The sequence below is a fragment of the Bubalus bubalis genome, chromosome 9, assembly GCF_019923935.1.
Source record: "Bubalus bubalis isolate 160015118507 breed Murrah chromosome 9, NDDB_SH_1, whole genome shotgun sequence".
NCBI lineage: Eukaryota > Metazoa > Chordata > Mammalia > Artiodactyla > Bovidae > Bubalus > Bubalus bubalis.
Genome location: NC_059165.1, coordinates 108,752,826 through 108,771,645, shown reverse-complemented (window position 1 = coordinate 108,771,645; position 18,820 = coordinate 108,752,826). Strand labels below are relative to the sequence as shown.

General features: G+C 39.4%; 1 protein-coding gene and 2 pseudogenes across 1 annotated transcript in view; 1 reads left to right on the top strand and 2 right to left on the bottom strand.

The window, feature by feature from the left end:
* The window catches only part of SQSTM1 (sequestosome 1), a 68,132-nt gene that overhangs the window by 35,118 nt on the left and 14,194 nt on the right, over positions 1-18,820 (bottom strand). The gene's annotated exons all lie outside the window — the stretch shown is intronic.
* LOC102408095 lies at positions 7,415-10,205 on the top strand (annotated as a pseudogene).
* Positions 12,150-16,018, bottom strand: LOC102408425 (annotated as a pseudogene).

Sequence of the window (18,820 nt, the reverse complement as noted above, 5' to 3'; positions counted from 1 at the left end):
GTTTTGATTTGCACTTCTCTGATAATGAATGATATTGAGCCTCTTTCCATGTGTCTGTTAGCCATCTATAAGTCTTCTCTGGAGAAATGCCTGTTTAGTTCTTGGCCCACTTTTTGATTGGGTTGTTCATTTTTCTGGTATTGAGCTGCATGAGCTGCTTGTATATTTTGGAGATTAATTCTATGTCAGTTGTTTCATTTGCTATTATTTTCTCCTATTCTGAAGACTGCCTTTTCACCTTGCTTATAGTTTCCTTCATTGTGCAAAAGCTTTTAAGTTTAATCAGATCCCATTTGTTTATTTTTGCTTTTATTTCCATTACTCTGGGAGGTGGGTCATAGAGAATCTTGCTGTTATTTATGTCAGAGAATGTTCTGCCTATGTTTTCCTCTAAGAGTTTTATAGTTTCTGGTCTTACATTTATATCTTTAATCCATTTTGAGTTTACTTTTGTGTATGGTGTTAGACAGTGTTCTAATTTCATTCTTTTACAGGTGGTTGACCAGTTTTCCCAGCACCACTTGTTAAAGAGATTGTCTTTTCTCCATTGTATATTTTTGCCTCTTTTGTCAAAGATAAGGTGTCCATAGGTGTGTGGATTTATCTCTGGGCTTTCTATTTTGTTCCATTGATCTATATTTCTGTCTTTGTGTCAGTACCATACTGTCTTGTTGACTGTAGCTTTGTAGTATAGTCTCAAGTCAGGAAGGTTGATTCCTCCAGTTCCAGTCTTCTTTCTCAAGATTGCTTTGGCTATTTGAGGTTTTTTGTGTTTCCATACAAATTGTGAAATTATTTGTTCTAGTTCTGTGAAAAATACTCTTGGTAGCTTGATAGGGATTACGTTGAATCTACAGATTGCTTTGGGTAGTATACTCATTTTCACTATATTGATTCTTCCAATCCATGAACATGGTATATTTCTCCATCTATTTTTGTCATCTTTGATTTCTTTCACCAGTGTTTTCTAGTTTTCTATATTTAGGTCTTTTGTTTCTTTAGGTAAATTTATTCCTAAGTATTTTATTCTTTGTGTTGCAATGGTGAATGAGATTGTTTCCTTAATTTCTCTTTCTGTTTTTTCATTGTTAGTGTATAGGAATTCAAGGGATTTCTGTATGTTAGTTTTATATCCTTCAACTTTACTATATTCATTGATTAGCTCTAGTAATTTTCTGGTGGAGTCTTTAGGGTTTTCTATATAGAGGATCATATCATCTGCAAACAGTGAGAGCTTTACTTCTTTTCCTATTGGGATTCCTTTTATTTCTTTTTCTTCTCTGATTGCTGTGGCTAAGACTTCCAAAACTATTTTGAATAGTGGTGAGAGTGGGCACCCTTGTCTTGTCCCTGACTTTAGAAGAAATGCTTTCAATTTTTGCCCTTGAGGATGTTTGCTGTGGGTTTGTCATATATGGATTTTATTATGTTGAGGTGTGTTTCTTCTGTGCCTGTTTTCTGGAGAGGTTTTATCATAAATGCGTGTTGAATGTTGTCAAGGCTTTCTCTGCATCTATTGAGATAATCATATGGTTTTTATCTTTCAATTTCAATTTTATCTTTCAATTTGTTAATATGGTGATTTGTGAATATTGAACAATCCTTCATCCCTGAGATAAAGCCTACTTGGTCATGATGTTAAAAAGATAACAATATCTTTTAATATATTGTTGGATTCTGATTGCTAGACTCTTGTTAAGGATTTTTGCATCTATGTTCATCAGTGATACTGGCCTGTAGTTTTCTATTTTTTGTGGCATCTTTGTCTGGTTTTAGGATTAGGGTGATGATGGCCTCTTAGACTCTGGGAGTTTACTTTCCTCTGCAATTTTCTGGAAGAGTTTGAATAGGACAGGGTTTAACTCTTTTCTAAATTTTTGGTAGAATTCACCTTTGAAGCCATCTGGTCCTGGGCTTTTGTTTTTTGAAAGATTTTTGATTACAGTTTTGATTTCCATGCTTGTGATGCGTCTGTTAAGATTTTCTATTTCTTCCTGGTTCCGTCTTGGAAGGTCATATTTTTCTAAGAATTTGTCCATTTCTCCCAAGTTGTCCATTTTATTGGCATATAATTGCTCATAGTCTCTTATGATCCTTTGTATTTCTGTGTTGTCTGTTGTGATTTCTTCATTTTCATTTCTAATATTATTGATTTGATCCTTCCCCCTTTTTTTCTTGATGAATCTAACGGTTTGTCTATTTTATCGTCTCGAAGAACTAGCTTTTAGTTTTGTTGATCTTTGCTATAGTCTCCTTCATTTCTTTTTCATTTTTCTGCTCTGATTTTTACTTCTTTCTTACTTTCTACTAACTTTGTGGTTCTTCTGTTCTTATTTTTCTAGTTGCTTTAGGTGTAAAGTTAGGTTTTTTATTCGATGTCTCTCTTGTTTCTTGAGGTAGGCTTGTATTGCTATGAACCTCCCTCTTAGCACTGCTTTAACTGAATCCCACAGGTTTTGCGTTGTTGTGTCTTCATTTTCATTTGTTTCTGCATATTTTGATTTCCTTTTTTATTTCTTCTGTGATCTGTTGGTTATTCAGAAGCATGTTGTTTAGCCTTCATATGTTTGTGGTTTTAGTAGTTTTTTTCCCCTGTAGCTGACATCTAATCTTACTGCACTGTCATCAGAAAAGATGCTTGAAATGATTTCAATTTTTTTTTTTAATGTACCAAGACTAGATTTATGGCCCAGGATGTGATCTATCCTGGATAATGTTGTGTGTGCACTTGAGAAAAAGGTGAAATCCATTATCTTGGGGTGAAATGCTGTGTAGATTTCAATTAGGTCTAACCGGTCTATTGTATCATTTAAAGCTTGTGTTTCCTTGCTAATTTTCTGTTTGGTTGTTCTATCCATAGGTGTCAGTAGGGTATGAAAGTCCCCTGCTATTATTGTGTTACTGTTAATTTCCCCTTTCATACTTGTTAGCATTTGCCTTATGTATTGATGCATGTTGGTTGCATATATGTTTATAATTGTTATATCTTCTTCTAGGATTGATCCTTTGATCATTATGTAGTGTCCTTTGTCTCTTATCATGGTCTTTATTTCAAAGTCTATTTTATCTGATATGAGTATTGTATATTGCTACTCCTGTTTCTTTTGGTCTCCATTTGCATGAAATATCTTTTTCCAGCCCCTCACTTTCAGTCTCTATGTGTCCCTAGGTTTGAGGTGGGTCTCTTGTAGACAGCATATATATGGGTCTTGTTTTGTATCCATTTGGCCAGTCTTTGTCTTTTGGTTGGAGCATTTAACCCACTTACATTTAAGGTAATTATTGATAAGTATGATCCCATTACTATTTACTTTGTTGTTTTGGGTTCATTTTTATAAACCTTTTCTGTGTTTCCTGTCTAAAGAAGATCCTTTAGCATTTGTTGAAGAGCTTGGTTGTTGAAGTTCAGTTTGGTGGTGCTGAATTTTCTCAGCTTTTGCTTGTCTGTAAAGCTTTTGATTTTTCCTTTATATCTAAATGAAATCCTTGCTGGGTAATCTTGGTTGTAGATTTTTCTCTTTCATCACTTCCCTTCTGGCCTGAAGAATTTCTATGGAAAAATCAGCTGTTATCCTATTAGGGATCCCCTTGTGTGTTATTTGTTGTTTTTCCCTTGCTGCTTTTAATACTTGCTCTTTGTGTTTAATTTTTGTTACTTTGATTAATATGTGTGTTCGGGTGTTTCACCTTGGGTTTATCCTGTTTGGGACTCTCTGGGTTTCTTGGACTTGGGTGGCTATTTCCTTCCCCATTTTAGGGAAGTTTTCAACTGTTATCTCAAGTATTTTCTCACACCCTTTCTTTTTGTCTTCTTTCGGGGAGTTTAACATTGTCCCAGAGGTCTCTGAGGTTGTCCTCATTTCTTTTAATTATTTTTTCCTCTCTGCTTCATTTATTCCATAATTCTATCTTCCACTTCACTTATCTTCTCTTCTGGCAGGTGGATTCTTTACCACTGAACCACAGGGAAGCCCAGCCTCTTCCATAGGGATAAACTATAAGGATAAACAACCTTACCCACTAGTGCCCTGTTTCAAACTATGGCCCACACCCCTAAACAAAACAGAAGGGGAATATAAGTGGTGTGAACAAAATGTCCCATCCACCTGGTTGATCCAGTTCAACCCACCTGTGCAATCCTGGCCTATCAAGTGCCACCCTCTGATGGTATCAGCAGGATTGTACATGAACATCTTGTTTAAAATATCATAGAGCTTTATAGGCTTAATTATCAACATAATGGTCCACTGTCCCCTAACTGTTCAAATACTAACAACAGTTATGTTCTTCAAGATTGTCCACTCTTAGCAGTCATGAGACAGAAATTCAAGTTTGCATCATTGGCGGGTTTGTTTTCCTCTGCGGACACTCAAGCCATCATATTTTACAGAATTATGGCCAGGCCCTGTCCTTTTTCAACCAAGCTATGACCTATATATGCACTGATATGTCCATTTCAAAGGAGAGTACACTATAGGGACTACAGAGGTAAAAGATTTTTTAAAATCTTTAACAGGACACTCTGGCTCACCACCAAACCCAGAGAGCACTAGGAATGATCTTAGCAAGGGCAGGGCTGACCATAGGACTGGTAGCTCCATGGGGAGGCTTTCCCTATCATAAAACAACTCTGAGAAATCTCACCAGACAGCTTGATTATATGATGAAACAGACAGGGCAAAGCTTAACAAGACTTAAAACCTCTCTTGTTTCTTTGGCTAACTGTCTCTTTTTCTTTCCCTCTCTCTTTTTTGTCTAACTCTTGATTACCTTCTGGCAAAACAAGATGGATAGAGCTTGTATGATAACGAATACTTTCTGCTGCACCAGGATCAATGCAACAGTACAGGTGGAAGTTAATATTAAGGAAGTATACACTCAAGCAGAATGGCTTCACAGTTTTGTCAGGAGCAATATTGCCTCCACTGTCTGGTCAACAGTTAAGGAAGTCCTCCTAAATTTAACCTGGTTCCTTCCCTTTCAAGGCCCTTTAATGGCTATTGGTGTTCTTTTCCTTTTTGGCCCCCATTGGTATAACTTTTTGGTTAAGTTTTTGTCTTCTATGCTGTGCTAAGTCACTTCAGTCGTGTCCAACTCCATGTGACCCTATGGACTGTAGCCCAGCAGGCTCCTCTGTCCATGGGATTCTCCAGGCAAGAATACTGGAGTGGGTTGTCATTTCCTTCTCCAGGGGCTTTTCCCGACCCAGGGATTGAACTGGCATCTCTGACATCTAATTTGCATTAGTGGGCTGGTTCTTTCACTAGCGCCACCTGGGAAGCCCATTTTTGTCTTCTAGGCTTCAACAATTTCAAGTAAAGCTCATGATGGCTCAAGGAATTCAACCCATTCCAGCAGAGGGAAGCCCAGACCCCAACAGGTCCTTGGAGAATAGTCAGTGAGGGACTTATGCACCTCTAGGCTGGGCTAGGGTCTGTGGTCCCTGTACAGCAGGAAGAAGTTTTACAAGAGATCTTTGCCCTTTAAAGTAAGAAGGAGATGGGCCCCAGGCCAAGCCGCTGGTGCTTGTCAGGCTGAGCAAATAAGAGCGTGTCTCTTGCTGACAAATCAAGAAAAAGTTAACAGCAAGAGCAGAGAGAGACTAAGCTCTGCTGGTGTAAAAACAAAGACGACCACATCTTTCATTCTTGAAGCCAGGGAGACCTCCCCACCTGCACGTGCAGAGAAGTTCAGAGAAGAGAGAAGTTCCTCGAGAGCCAAAAAGGGAAGGGGCACCGCCCTGCAATGTGTGTCACCAGCCTCCCAGAGGCCCTCATGCTGGGGTCCATCGTGGTTAGAAGGCATCCGTGCACACTAGGGAGTGCCTTGAGTCAGACCAGTTATGGGCAATGAGCCAGGTGGCTGGCCAAAGGGTACAAAGAAAACTGACCCTATATAAATGATTAAACCACCCCTTTGGTGCACTCCTCATTAGCAAGGACATCCACACTCTTCTCTGAGTAGGGAGCTCTGCTTTGTTCTGTCCTAAACAAACTGCTTCTTGTGTGCTCTCTCATGCATATGAGGTTCTAATAAACTCAGTGCTTGTTTTATAATCTCAGTCTCTTTGTAAAATTCTTTTTTCAAAGGAGACAAGAACCAGGGCTGTACTTCTACCCACTAGTCCCTGGTGTCCTGGCAGTTAGGAGTGCTGGTTTTCACCCAGGTGGCCCAGGATTGAGTCTCCGATAGAGAACTATCTCACTTCAAGCCACCACACACTGTTGCCACCCCAATATCACCTTAACCTGTATAAATCAAGGGTGAAGAATTCCTCGGGGGAAATGACACAGGCTGGTACTTGAAACCTGAGACCTTTTGCTTCAGTGTTTGCACCTGGACAAACCTCCTCGGAACAATAAAATACAAAGAAACTATAAGGGACTAAAAATAATTGCGTGTGCATGCAGAGTTGGAACAAATTATAAACAAGAACCCAACTGCCAATCCTGAGGAGCCAGGAGCAAAAACACAATATTGCACATGCACCCTGCACATGGCACCACCAAGAGGGTGGGCAGATGACCCAAGACACCTCCACTCTCACGTCTTATAAGGAGCCAGCACTCTCCCCCAACTCAGGGAACAAGGGAAACAAACTGTTACTTGTTTTTGCTCCCTCCTGCTGCAGCAGGATTCCCAATAAAGCCTCACCTGACTCATTGGAAAAGACTCTGAGGCTGGGAGGGATTGGGGGCAGGAGGAGAAGGGGACGACAGAGGATGAGATGGCTGGATGGCATCACTGACTCGATGGACGTGAGTCTGAGTGAACTCCAGGAGTTGGTGATGGACAGGGAGGCCTGGCATGCTGCGATTCATGGGTTCGCAAATTGTCGGACACGGCTGAGTGGCTGAACTGAACTGAAACAATATGCTAGTTAACAACTAATAGGTCCCTGAAGAAATCATAGAGGAAATAAAAAAATACCTAGAGACATGCAAAAATGAAAGCACAATGATCCAAAATCTATGGGATGAATTTCCACATGTCACATGACATGGCCAAAAACAAACTAAAAAAAAAAAAACCACACACAGAAAACCAATCAAACAAAACCTATGGGATACAGCAAAAGCAGTTGTAAGAGGGAAGCTTATAGCAATGCAATCTTCAGAAAACAAAAAAAAAATCGCAAATAGACAACCTAAACTTATATCTAAAGCAACTAGAGAAATAACAAATAAAACCTAAAGTTAGTAGAAGGAAGAAATCATAGATTGGAGCAGAAATAAAATGAAATAGAGATGAAATAAACAACAGAAAAGATCAATGAAATAACAGCTAGTTCTTCGAAAAAATAAAATTGATAAACCTTTAGCCAGATTCATCAAGAAAAAAGAGAGAGGGCTTCAAACAATAAAATTAGAAATGAAAAAAGAGAAGTCACAACTGACTCTACAGGGACAACCTGGAAGAAATTGACACAATTCTTAGAAAGGTACAGTCTCCCAAGACTGAACCAGGAGAAATAGAAAATACGAACAGACCAATCACAAGCACTGAAATTGAAACTATGATTAAAAACTCTCAACAAACCAGGGCCCCACGGCTTCACAGGCAAACTCTATCAAACATTTAGAGGAGAGCTAACACCTATCCTTCTACAACTGTTCCAAAAAATTGCAGAGGAAAGAAAACTCCTAAACTTATGCTATGAGGCCACCATTACCCTTATACCAAAACTAGACCAAGCGGTAAGCCGGGGTGGAGGTCCGAACCCACCAGGCCCGTGAAATGTAATGGGGCGGGTGGAGGCCGGTGCGGCTGTTTCGCCCGGGTGCTCAGCGGAGATGGCCGCGGCGCGGCACCAGCAGCCCAGGGTGTGATGGGGACGACCCCTGATCCCCGGGCATCGCTGGCTGTTCGAGCCCCGCCGGTGCTCGCCAGTGTGCAGGGTCAGGGCAGCGAGGCCGCAGCGGTGCGGGTGAGGAAGGAAGAGTGAGCAAGGGGAAAACACAAGGAAGGGAAAGTGCAGGTGGCTGCGAGGCGCCCTCAGCTTCAGGCGCCGTGCGGGTCTGGTCCGAAGATCAAGTCTGGTCAATTCTTTTCGGAAGGAAGAAGAATAATATTTATTCCTTGGTGTGGAGGGCGCTTGCCCTTGGGGTCCAAAATTGAGGTGAACAGGAGTATATAGAATTTAAGCCTTCTCTCAGAACTGTATTGGTAGAGTTAAAGAAAAAGACAGCCAACCAAAGGTCATCTGAAATTGTGACTGGCTGCTAATCCCAGGACAAAATTAGAGATCACTACTCAAGCATAAGGCCTCCACAAAGATGTTTCATTTAAAGGATTGGGCTGAGTATGTTGTGGAATGGGCTGCAAAGGACCCATATGGCTTCCTTACAACAGTTATTTTTGGCTGTAACTCCACTGTTTCTAGCAAGTGCTGTGTGGTCTTGGAAATTGGCCAGGATGATTGAGGCCAGGGAAAAGGAGCAAAAGAAGAAACAAAAACGTCAAGAAAATATTGCAAAAGCTAAACGACTAAAAAAAGGATTGAATCAATGTACAGGCTGTGTGTCCAGAGGAAAATTGTTTGGAAAATTATGCATCTTTGAAAGGACCCATCAAGGTTTGTTTTTGGATCTTATGACGGTATTACTAAACGAAGTCTGAGTATATGGAGGAATCATGTTAGTTTCTCACCTGTACTGTAGCAACTTTTTGGCTTCGGTATAGAAGTCTGTTGACAGTTATTGTAACTGGCATTTATTATGCTACAAATTCTTATAACTGATTTTCATTTGCCTTTTTGCAGCTTTTGTATAAATACTAAAATGAAAATATCCTGTGGAGAAAAGTGGCTTTAGATTATGAACTCTATTCAAATAATGACTTCAAATGGGTCCTGTTCTGGACAAAGGAGACTAAGAATGTAAAAATCAGAACTGTTCTGAGCAGAAAAGCATGGTTTGGCTTAAAAGATATATGGTGTGTTACATCTCATCATTATTACTTATTTCTTGGAATAGAATCATTTCTGGTTTCCTCAAAGTGAAATATTATTCAATGAGTACTTCTATTTTCTGTATTTTTCTCATTTTTGCTTTTGAGATACTGGTAATTATCAGATATTCTGCATTTTAAAAAATCTAATTTTATAAAGAATTCTCTTGTTATCTTGACTATGTAGAATACCACCTACTGGATATAATAATTTTTGTACTTAAGAACACTGCCATTTTCTTAGAGATTACTTAAGTAGAGTAACACTATGATTTAAAGCTTAAGAGGAAAAATGCCAAACCTTGTAGTACCTTGGAACCAGTTTATTCTCACTTGTGCTAAGCACAAATGTGAAGCAGTTAAAATGTCTTATCAGATAATTTGCTGATTATATAGATACCATTTTTGTTTTTTATTCCATTATTTGTTTTAATTCATGTGGTAGTGATGTCCTTTACTTTTTGATCAGACAGGTTCACAGTGAAAATTAAAATTTCAAATTTCTTTTAAGGAACTTTTAAAGAGTTACAATTATGTCATAGGTCATAAATGGTAAAGTCTTAACATTTGGAAAAATTTTGTTTACATTGTATTAATTGGGTGAAAAAGGTGTAATTATGTCAAAATGAGAATGTTATAATTAGAAATAAAGAGGTAAAGGAGATTTCCTTTGGTTAAATAGTATAATTGGAACTTTTTACTCTTTAACATGGCTTTTTTAAATGCATGGTTGATAATTTTATTTGTTTTCAATAACTAATGGCTTATTAATGTTTTCCTCACCTCTAATAATGAATTTTAAATTGCAAAAAATTGTCCGATAATTTTAATTTTAAAATGAAACTAAATATTGAAATAGTTCTATACTTAAAACAAACCTAGACCAAGATACCACCAAAAAAGAGAAAATTACAGGCTAATATCACTGATGAACATAGATGCAAAAATCCTCAACAAAATACTTGCAATCTGAATCCAAAAATTCATTAAAAAGGATCATACACTATGATCATGTGGGATTTATCCTAGGGATGTATGGATTTCTCAGTATCCACAAATCAATCAGTGTGATACACCACATCAACAAACTGAAGAGTTAAAAACCGTAATAATCTCAATTGAGGCAGAAAAGATTTTGACAAAATTCAACACCTATTTATAAGGAAAACTCTCCAGAAAGAGGGCATAGAGGGAACATATCTCAATATAATAAAGGCCATATATGACAAACCTACAGCTAACATCATCCTCAACAGTGAAAAGCTGAAAGCATTTCCTCTAAGATCAGGAACAAGACAAAGATTTCCACTCTCACCACTTTTATTCAATATAGGTTTGGAAGCCCTAGCTATGGCAATCAGAAAAGAAAAAGAAATAAAATGAATCCAAATTGGAAAGGAAGTTAAACTGTCACTATTTGCAGATGACATGATACTTATACATAGAAAATCCTAAAGATACTATCAGAAAACTACTAGAACTCATCAATGAATTTGGCAAAGTTATAGATTACAAAATTAATACACAGAAGTTTATTGTTTTTCTATATCTAGCAATGAAAGTTTAGAAAGAGAAATTAAAGAAACAATCCCATTTACCAACACATCACAAAGAATAAAATACCTAGGAATAAACCTACTGAAGGAGACAGAAGACCTGTACTTTGAAAACTGTAAGACACTAATGAGACAAACTGAAGGAGACACAAATAGATGGGGAAATACACCATGTTCTTGGACTGGAAGAATCAACACTGTCGAAATGACCGTACTCCCAAGGCAATCTATGGATTCAGTGCAATTCCTTTCAAATTACCAACAGCATTGTTCACAGAACTAGAATAACACAACAAAAAATTCTTAAAATTGGTATGGAGACACAAAAGACCCCGAAGAACCAAAGCAACCTTGAAAGAAGAACAGGGCTGTAGGAATCAGGCTCCCTGACTTCAGACTATACTACAAAGCTATAGTCATCAAAACAGAATGATACTGGCACCAAAACAGAAATATAAATCAATGGAACAAGATAGAAGGCCCAGAAATAAACCCACACACCTATGGTCAATCTGTGACACAGGGGACAAGACTGTGCAATTGTGGAAAGACAGTTTCTTCAATAACTGGTACTCGGAAACTGGACAGCTACATGTAAAAAAATTAAATTACAATATTCTAAGTTCAAAATGAGATTAAAGACCTAAATGTGAGACCAGATGTGAGACCTATAAAACTCTTAGAGGAAAACATAGGCAGAACACTCTCTGACATAAATTGCAGCAATATCTTTTTTTATCTGTCTCCCAGAATAATGGAAATAAAAAAATAACAATAAACACATGGGACATAAACTCAAAAGCTTTTTCACACCAAAGGAAACCATAAACAAAATGAAAAGACAACCCACAGAATGAGAGAAAACATTTGCAAGTGATGTGGCTGACATAGAATTAGTCTCCAAAATTTACAAACAGCTCATGCAGCTCAATATCATCAAAACAAACAATCAATCAAAAAATAGGCAGAAGATATAACACACATTTCTCCAGAGAAGACATACATATGGCCAGGAAGAATATGAAAAGATGTTCAACATCACTAATTATTATAGAAATGTAGAAAAAAACTACATTGAGATATTACCTCACACCAGTGAATATGGTTATTGTCAAAAAATCCACAAATAAATGCTGGAGAGGGTGTGGAGGGAAGGGAATTCCCCTACACCACTGATGGGAATGTAACTGGTACAGCCACTATGGAGAAAAGTATGGAGGTTCCTTAAAAAACTAAACATAGAGCTACCACATCATCCTGCAGTCCCATTCCTGGGCATATATCCAGCAACAAAAACCCAGCACAGCCAAAAATAAAAACAAATAAACAAGTATTTTAAAAGAATGAAATAATGCTATTTGCAGCAACATGGATTGACCTAAAGCCTATCATACTGAGTGGAGTAAGTTAGAAAAGTGAAGTATCATATTATATTGCTTATTTGTGGAATCTAAAAAAAAATTATACAAATGAGCTTATTTACAAAACAGACTCATAGACTTAGAGAAGAAACTAGGGTGGGGGAAGAGGGGGAGAAGGGATAGTTAGGGAGTTTAGGAATGACATGTACACACTGCTACATTTCAAATGGTTCACCAACAAGGACCTACTGTAAGCACATAGAACTCTGCTCAATATTATACAACAACCTAAATGGGAAAGAATTTGAAAAGAAATAGATATGTGTATAATTGAATTACTTTGCTATATACCTGAAACTAACACATCATTATTAATTACCTATACTCCAATATAAAATTAAAAGTTAAGCAAACAAATAAAGGGAGGCCCAGAATAAGAGCCCAGGTGAGGGCCTCTTCTTGTTCCACAGTCCAAAGTAATGGTTCTGTATCTGGGCATTTAGTGGCTTCATATAGAGGCTTAGTCATTGGACCAAATCCTGGAATTTAAATTCCATAAAATTCTACCATGCCTAAGAAGGTACAAATATGTTTATCTTTGGGATGTTTAGGCCTAATATAGCTTGTTTTCTATCTGGAAATAACTGTCTATTTCCAGGGTTTATAACATATCCTAGACATTTAAACTGTTGCTTTGAGACTTGTGCCTTTATGTGGGAGACCCTTTAGTCCCAGGCCTCAAGGAAATCAAGGACTTCAAGGGTATTCCAATCTAAGGTCTCCATTGTGGGCTACATATTAACATGCCATCCACACACTGTAGGATCATCCTTCTTTTAGGTGTATTTCCTTCCGTTCCTTTCCTAGGGCCTGGGAGAACAAGTGTGGGCTGTCCTGAAACCCCTGAGGCAATACTGTCCAGGTATATTCTTGCATTTGGCCTGAGTAAGGGTTAGTCCACTCAAAGGCAAAGAGACTGTGATGAGCAATGAACTGGGGTGAAAAAAGAAGGCATTCTGGAGGTCAATCACAGTAAACCATTAGGCATCTCTAGGAATCTTGACTAATATAAGGATTGGCCAAGAGGCGATGTACAGGGACCACTGCATCATTTATTGCTCTAAAGTCTTGTTCCATCTGATATTCCCCATCTGACTTAACAACTGGCAGAATAGGGGTATTGCTGGGAGACAGGGCATTAAGAGGCCATGTGTTAAGAATTTATCTATGAAGGCTGCAAATCCTTTTTGCTTCCAACTTTATGGAATACTGTCTCTTGTCAGAATAAGCGACTTCTGCCTTAAAGCTAATTTTTACAGGTTGGGCATTTATAGCCTTCCCAGGGATTCCTTTGTCTCAAACTGTGGGGTTTACTGTGTGTAGAATACGGCTGGGAAAAAGCCCTTGTTCCTCTAGCTGATTTAGAGTCAAGAAAAGGGGCTGCCTGGTGCCTCCATTAGGAGCCATAACATGGCTCTGAAGGAGCCCAGATGGTCTGCTGCTGTGTAGCCGCTCAGTTGTGTCCAGCTCTTTGTGACCTCATGGACTGTAGCCCACCAGGCTCCTCTGTCCATGGGATTCTCCATGCAAGAATACGGGAGTGGACTGCCATTTCCTTCTCCAAGGGGTAGGACACTGAGGCACAACTAAAAAGGCACATGAAGCCACTGTTCAAATTGGCAAGTGAAAAGGCCCAGTGAAGTAACGGCTGCAAGGCTTTCCACCGACATCACTCAATGTATAGCTTTTAGAGGAGAGGCCCATTATGAGAGATTAGGACAGAGTGAGTAGCTTCTGTATCAAGTAAAAAAAAAAAAAAAAATGGATTTTCTCACCTGCTACATCAAAAACCACCCAGGGCTCCTCAGTGGAGATAGATATCTTATGTGGGAGGAAGGTACCAGGCTTCCTTGGTCATCCAGCATGGCCACCTCAGGAATGGGCATCCTCTTCCCCTTTGAACCAGGAAAGGTCCCACTTCCAATGACCTTGGAAATGTGTTTGAAGACTGGGCATGGACCAGGGGACTCCTTTCTGGTATGTACAGGCCCAGTGGCCAGGTGACTTGCATTTGAAGCCCTTGCTGGGTTTTGTTTTTGTTTTACGGTTTAATAACTTTACTAGCCAATGAGCAGTTAGTTCTCATCCACATTAACTGTAGATTTTGAAAGTGGTGACAGGTACATGGGTAACCAACATATAGAGCTTCTTTGGTGAATCTTCATTATATTTTCAGGACAACCACACACAGATACGATATGGGACATTTCTTATTCCTTTGGCCCAGGCAACTTTGTTGAACTTGGTGTTAATGCATACATCTGGGGTTCCCATCTCCTTCATGGCAACTCTCTGGATTTCTCTGAGTGCCTGTGGGGTGCGCTTTCAGAAGCCCACTCCATGGATATGCTTGTGAATGTCAATAGTGTGTTCTCTGGTCACTACCTTATTGATGGCAGACCAGCCCTTCTTGCTGTCCTTCTTTGCTGGTGCCATCCTGCCAAGCCAGGGTTGGAAAGGAAACCCCTTGCTGGTTTATCTCCAAATGAATGTTTAAACTTCCTTCGCTCCCTTGAGTAGCCCTGAGGTTGCAAAGTATGACTGACAGCAACGGCCATCAGTTAAGCATGAACCCTGGTCTGCCTATTTTCACATTGGTTCTTTCTTCCTCCTCAACTTGATCTCGATTATTAAATACCACAAAGGCTACCTACCTTTAGGATTTTTGTGGGCATAATATCAGGGTTGGACTGGCTGATAAAATGTTGTAGAAGCAGGGGTTGACACTCAGGAGGAGAATCAATGTTACTAAATTTTCTAAAAGGTTCATAAGCTGTCCCTGAAAGAGAGCTGAATTTTCTTTTTCTTCTTGGTTCACTCCTTTAAACATTTTATAGTTAACTGGTCTTTTTAATATACTTTCTCGTCCCTTCTAATACACATTGGGTCATGTGGTTCCTTGGCTTTTGCTCCCTCCAAGGAATTATATTCTCAAATGGGCTCCTAGCTTAGAAGAGGATCCTCCCATGTTGAGTAGACTGCAACTGGTAAAAAGCATCCCTAACAATGAATTCCAGCATCCCAGAGACATTCACTAGGAGGCTTTTGCCGGAAGTGGGTCCGAATGTCCTCCAAATTCCCTTCTTACCCAGTGGGATTTTGAGTGTCCTCTACTCTCCCAACTGGAGAGTCTCTGATTAACTGGACGTCTAAATAGACATCGCTGGTTGACTTGGCCTCTTTCACAAGGGTCATGGGCAGAAGGAGGTTTGTACCAGGGCACTGCCAGGACTCTCCTTGAGGGGGTCTGTGTCTTTAAAGCTTATGTCCTATAGTAAGTTTCCTTATGCTGGGGTTTATTCCTTGAGACTGAGCATCTATAAAGTTTATAATGTGGGCTTCTGAGCAGCATTCACCTAAAAGGCTGTCCAGGGCAGTATATGGGCTGCCAAGGCCTGAAGTGAAGGGGGTCCTAGCAAAAAGGAGGAACTGGAGTTGGGAGCAAAGGAAAATGCCACGGGGGTCAAGAACTGAATTCCTAGAGGCGGGAGTATTCCTACGGGGGATTTTTGGACAAAGAGTAAGGTAAGACATTAGACAGCAGAAGAACCCCAAACCCTCTCCCCTATTTGTTTGGTGGCTATCATAAAATTGAGAAGAGTCTGATGATTCCATCTAACATAGGCAACAGTGAGTCTGGACAGTGTAATTTAACATACTAAATGAACCCAATTAGCTTAGGATCTCTCTTTGGGATGCTCTTGGGTCCCTTTGAAGCACCCCAAAGTCAGCTGAAGATCAAAAGAACTTTAATTAGAATTTCACATTTGGGAAGTCTGTCAAAAATTTCAAAAAGTTTTTATGGCCACGCTGTGCAGTTTGTGAGATCTTACTTCTCTGATCAGGGATCAAACCCATGTCCCCTGCAGCACAAGCACAGATCCCTCACCATGGGACTGCCAGGAACTTCCTTCAAAAAGTTTTAAAACACTTGGTTATATAGGATCAAAGTCGTTGTGAAACAATGAGGTAAGGTGAAAAAAATATTTCAAGAGTAAATAGAGATCATGTAAAGGCACCCACTCCAGTATTCTTGGGCTTCCCTGGTGCCTCAGCTGGTAAAGAATCCGCCTGTAATGCAGGAGACCTGGATTCAATCCCCAGGTTGGGAAGATTCCCTAGAGAAGGGAAAGGCCGCCTACTCCAGTATTCTGGCCTGGAGAATTCAAGGGACTCAGTCCATGGGGTCACAAAGGGTCGGACACGACTGAGCAATTTTCACTTCACTTTAAAGGCACAGAAACTCACACATTTTATCAAAAGCAGCATTCCAGGAAAACTGTTCTCTTGTGAGACAGAGAAGCAAATCCAGTTCTGTATCAGCCTACTATTAATAAAATCCATTTCCCTGATCAAATTTAATCCAACCTTAGAAAATCCTGACCAAATCCAAGACTTTTCAGAATGTTCCTTTTTCTGCAAACTTTTTGCAACTTTCTGTAGCCATGTTATATTGACACTTATTCTTTTTTTAAATTTATTTAATTGAAGGATAATTGCTTTACAATATTGTGTTGGTTTCTGCCATACATCAACATGAATCAGCCATAGATATATGTATATTTCCTCACTCCTGAATCTCCCTCCCACCTCCCACACCCTCTAGGCTGTCACAGATCCCCAGTTTGAGTTCCCTGAATCATAGAACAAATTCCCATTGGCTATCCACTGCAAGGAGATCCAGCCAGTCAATCCTAAAGGAAATCAGTTCTGAATATTCATTGGAAGGACTGATGCTGAAGCTGAAACTCCAAAACTTTGGCCACCTGATGTGAAGAACTGACTCATTGGAAAAGACCCTGATGCCAGGTAAGACTGAAGGCAGGAGAAGGGGACAACTGAGGATGAGATGGTTGGGCGGCATCACTGACTCGATGGACATGAGTTTGAGTAAGCTCTGGGAGTTGGTGATGGACAGGGAAGCCTGGCATGTTGCAGTCCATGGGGTCACAAAGAGTTGGACACGACTGGGCGACTGAACTGAACGGATCCACTTTACATACGGTAGTGTAATACATTTCCGTGCTACTGTCTACATTTGTCCCACCCTCTCCCTCCCCTCTTCCCATGTCCAGAAGTCTGTTCTCTATGTCTGCATCTCTGGTTCATCAGTACCATATTTCTAGATTGCATATATATGCATTAAAATATTATCTTTTTCTCTTTCTGATTTACTTCACTCTGTATAATAGGCTCTAGGTTCATCCACCTTATTTGCACTGACTCAAATGTGTTCTTTTTTATGGCTGGGTAATATGGCTGGTACATATAATATTGTATATATATATACACCACAGCTTCTTTATTCATTCATCTGTCAGTGGACATCTAGGTTGCTTCCATGCACTAGCTATTGTAAACAGTGCTGCAATGAACATTGGGATCCATGTTTTATTCAGTTATGGTTTTCTTAGGGTGTATGTCCAGTAATTGGACTGTTGGATCAAATGGCAGTGTTATTCCCTGTTTTTTAAGGAATCTCCATAGTGTCTTCCATAGTGGTTGTATCAATATACATTCCTACCAACAGTGCAAGAGGGTTCCCTTTTCTCCACACCCTCTCCAGCATTTATTGTTTGTAGATTTTTTGATGATGGACATTCTGATCAGTGTGAGAGGTATTTCATTGTAGTTTTGATTTGCATTTCTCTAATAATGAGTGATGCTGAGCATATTTTCATGTGTTTATTAGCCATCTGTATGTCTTCTTTGGAGAAATGTCTGTTTAGATTTTTGCCCACTTTCTGATTAGGTTGTTTGATTTCTGGTATTGAGTTGCATGGGCTGCTTGTATATTTTAGAAGTCAATCCTGTCAGTTGTTTCATTTTCTATTATTTTCTACTATTCTGAGGGTCGTCTTTTCACCTTACTTATAGTTTCTTTTGCTCTGCAAAGCCTCTAACTTTAATTAGGTCTCACTTGTTTATTTCCATCACTCTAGGAGATGAGTCATAGAGAAGCTTGCTATGATGTATGTCATAGTGTTCTGCCTATGTTTTCCTCCAAGAGTTTTATAGTCTCTGGCCTTACATTTAGGTCTTTAATCCATTTTTAGTTTATTTCTGTTTATGGTATTAGGAAGTGTTCCAATTTCATTATTTTACATGTAGCTGTCCAGTTCTCCCTGCACCACTTATTGAAGAGGCTATCTTTGCCTCATTGTATATTCCTGCCTCCTTTGTAAAAAACAAAGTACCCATAGGTGTGTGGGTCTATCTCTGGGCTCTCTATCTTGTTCCATTGGGCTATATTTCTGTTTTTGTACCAGTACTATACTGTCATGATGACTATAGCTTTGTAGTATAGTCTGAAGTCAGGAAGGTTGATTCTTCAGCTCTGTTCTTTTTTTTTTTAATTGGAGGCAAACTAATTTACAGTATTGTGGTGGTTTTGGCCATACATTGACATGAATCAGCCATGGGTGCACATGTGTCCCCCCATCCTGAACCCCCTCCCACCTCCCTCCCCACCCAATCCCTTGGGTTGTCCCAGAGCACCGGCTTTGAGTGCCCTGCTTCATGCATCGAACTTGCACTGGTCATCTATTTTACATATGATAATATACATGTTTCAATGCTATTCTCTCAAATCACCCCACCCTTGCCTTCTCCCACAGCGTCCAAAAGTCTGTTCTTTACATCTGTGTCTCTTTTCTCCAGCTCCATTCTTCTTTCTCAAGATTACTTTGGCTATTCAGGGTCTCTTGTGTTTCCATATAAATTGTGAAATTTTTCTTTCTAGTTCTTTGAAAAATGCCACTGGTAATTTGATAGGGATTGCAATGAATCTGTAGATTGCATTTGGTAGTATAATCACAATGCTGATTCTTCCAACTCAGGAACATGGAATATCTCTCCATCTGTTTATGTCTTCTTGATTTCTTTTATCAGTGT